The following is a 3,299-nucleotide window of genomic DNA, read 5'->3' as shown; positions in this document are numbered from 1 at the left end:
TTAGAGTGCAGTGGCACAGTCTCGGCTCACTGCAACGCCAGCTCCCGGGCCCAAGCAATCTTCCCACCTCAGCTTCCCAAGTAGCTGGGACCACAAACCACAGACATGCACCAACATCCCCAGCTAAGTTTTTTTTTGTGTGTGTGTGTTTTTGATAGAGATGGTGGTCTCACCATATTGCCCCAGTTGGTCTCAAACTCTTGAGCTCAAGTGATCTGCCCACCTCAGCCTCCCAAAGTGCTGGGATTACAGGTCTGAGTCATAGCACCCGGCCCATTGACTGCCACTCTTAATCTCAGGGAGTACATAAATAAAATTGTCAATGGTCTTAATATCACCTTAGTGGTTCCTAAGATCTAAAAACAACACTGGAAATTATACTGATTAATTAAGTCCACAGAATTGGATTTATTATAGTTCTTGGTTCACAAGCAATTATTATTGTATAGCTCTCTTGTTGATTCATGCAATTTGTTTTGTGAACATCAAAATCCACCTAAGAACTAAAACATTATCAACACTTTACATCAACATATTATCAATGCTTTACATCAACCCATGTGCTGTCTCCCTATCTTATGGTGAAGTAGTGACTATCCTGACAGTTGTTTTGATCATTCCTTTACTTTTATAGTTAGTTTGATTGCATAATTTTTAAGGCCTAACAGCATATGGTTTACCTTTGATTGTTTTTGAGCTTTATTTAAGAGTGTCACACTTCATGTGGGCTTCTGAGACTTGTGCTTTCAGTCAACATGTTAATTCTTGCATGCGTGTTGTGGCAAGTAACTACTCTTTAATGTTCATTGTTGTGTAATATTCCACATCATGAATATACCACAATTCTTTTTTTAAAAATGTATCAATTTCCTTAGAGAACTAGGTAAACATCACATTACATGGCCAAGGCCAAAATAATTTTACATAGTTAGAATGTGTTCAAGAAACCAGCCACAATTTAATCGGATTAGATTTCCACAAGGACATGACTGTGTTCCTCCAAATAACCTTCATTTAGGAAGATGACATTCCTCCAGTATGTGGAAAGACAGTAAATGCACTTTCTTCTCTCTGCCACTGGGGAAGAAATTCTCCCTCTTGAGGGACAAACACTATTTCTTTTTTGCTCCTCTTTTCCCTTCTCCTTTCTTTGGTTTCCCCTTTTCATGAAGCTTCTTTAGTTGTTTTTGCTCATCCATAATATCCTGATGCTCATCTCTGTAGAGCCTCAGAAGTCAGTGTCTGCAGAGTCCAGAGTAGGCGTGGTGATCTGGATACCAGCCATAAGTCTCCTTCTTCTTGGCCAAGGGCAATTCACTGAATAGTTTCACCACTTTCATAGACTTGGAATCAGTAGGCCTGGCAACTTCACCAAATAGCCGGGCACTGAGAAGAGACATGCGCAAGGCATATTCTAAAAGGGAGGACATTTCTTGAGTAGCAAAGAGTTAGAGTTCCGTGTTTAAATTAAGAAAGTTTTAATGCCTATTTCAAGATCCATGAACAGAGAAGGCTGGGCATGATAGCTCATGCCTATAATCCCAGAACTTTGAGAGGCTGAGGTGGGAGGATTGCTTGATGCCAGACCTTCAAGACTAGCCCACACAACTTGGTGAAACCTTGCTTCTGGACCTGACCTTTTTCACCCATTACCACAATTCTTTATATGTTTTTCCATTAGAGATTTTTAAATTTTTTTTCAGATTTTTGTTGTTATAAACATTTTCCTATGAATAGTTTTATACGTCTATTCTGAAGCACATGTAGAACAATTTCTGTTGCCCTGTATCAAGAAATAAAATTGCAGTCATAGGATAAGAAAATATATATATAATACTGTATTATCCTCTAAAGTGGTCAAATGAATTTATATATTTTCAGTGCAGGTATAAGACATCCAACACTTTGAATTATCAGATTTCTTAATATTTGTTAATCAAGTATGATTTCTAATTTTGATCTCATTGTCCTCATTATAATAAGGTTGAACATCTTTCCATATTATTGACTATGGAAATTCTCTTGTCTAGAAATACTTGTTTATATTTTTGTCAACTTTTCATGTATATTGTTTGGTTTTTTCTAAAGAAAAGATTTAATTCAGGCATGGTGTGGTGGCTCACACCTGTAATCTCAGCACTTTGGGAGGCTGAAGTGATGGATAGCTTAAGCCCAGGAGTTTGAGACCAGCCTGGGCAACATGGCAAAACCCCATCTCTACAAAAATGTGCATATATGTATACACACAAAATTCACTGGGTGTGATGTTGCATGCCTGTAGTTCCAGCTACTTGGGAAGCTGAGGTGGGAGGATCACTTGAGCCCAGGATGCTGCAATGAGCTGTGACGGTGCCACTGAGTTCCAGCCTGGGCAACAAAGTGAGACCCCGTCTGCCCCCCAAAAAGAATTATTAACTTTGTTTTTATGATTAACACCTTTTAATGTTTTATTTAAGAAATCTTGGCCAGGCATGGTGGCTCACACCGGTAATCCCAGCACTTTGGGAGACTGAGGCTGGCAGATCACCTGAGGTCCGGAGTTCGAGACCAGCCTGGCCAACATAGTGAAACCCCGTCTCTACTAAAAGTAAAAACAAATTATTCAGGCGTGGTGGTGGGCACCTGTAATCCCAGGTACTTGGGAGGCTGAGGCAGGAGAATCTTGAAACTGGGAGGTGGAAGTTGCAGTGAGCTGAGATTGTGCCATTGTACTCCAGCCTGGCAACAAGAGCAAAACCCTTTCTCAAAAAAAAAAAAAAATAAATGTTTAAAAGACATCACCTCCCTGTTAAAAAAGAAAGTCTGGTAAAGGTGGAAAGGCCACATCCACTGTAACCACCATCTACTGACCCAGAACCAGGGCTGCACTCCACAACTCCACAGACCACTGTAAAAATCAGAGGTGGCAGAAAGTGATTTTTAAAAAGGGGAGGTGGGTGGGGATATGGTGGCTCCCACCTGTAATCCAGCACTTTGGGAGGCTGAGGCAGGCGGATCACAAGGTCAGGAGTTCAAGACCAGCCTGATCAACATGGTAAAACCCCATCTCTACTAAAAATACAAAAATTAGCTGGGCGTGGTGGCATGTGCCTGTAATCCCAGCTACTAAGGAGGCTGAGGCAGGAGAATCACTTTAACCCAGGAGGCGGAAGTTGCAGTGAGCTGAGATAACACCACCGCACTCCAGCTTGGGCAATAGAGCGAGACTCCATCTCAAAAAAAAAAAAAAGGGAACATTCACTCAGGGCACAGTGCTCACAGTAGCTAAAATGCATAGGGTTACATTATTTTAAAACTAA

The 3,299-nt window shown here is 40.9% G+C and overlaps 1 pseudogene; it reads right to left on the bottom strand.

Moving 5' to 3' along the window:
• Positions 1–1,063: 1,063 nt before the first annotated feature.
• Positions 1,064–1,430, bottom strand: LOC108309022 (annotated as a pseudogene).
• Positions 1,431–3,299: the final 1,869 nt, after the last annotated feature.

This window comes from Cebus imitator, unplaced genomic scaffold, assembly GCF_001604975.1.
Source record: "Cebus imitator isolate Cc_AM_T3 unplaced genomic scaffold, Cebus_imitator-1.0 Scaffold91, whole genome shotgun sequence".
NCBI lineage: Eukaryota > Metazoa > Chordata > Mammalia > Primates > Cebidae > Cebus > Cebus imitator.
Note: the sequence above shows the minus strand (reverse complement) of the source record. Positions and strands in the feature narration are given on the sequence as shown.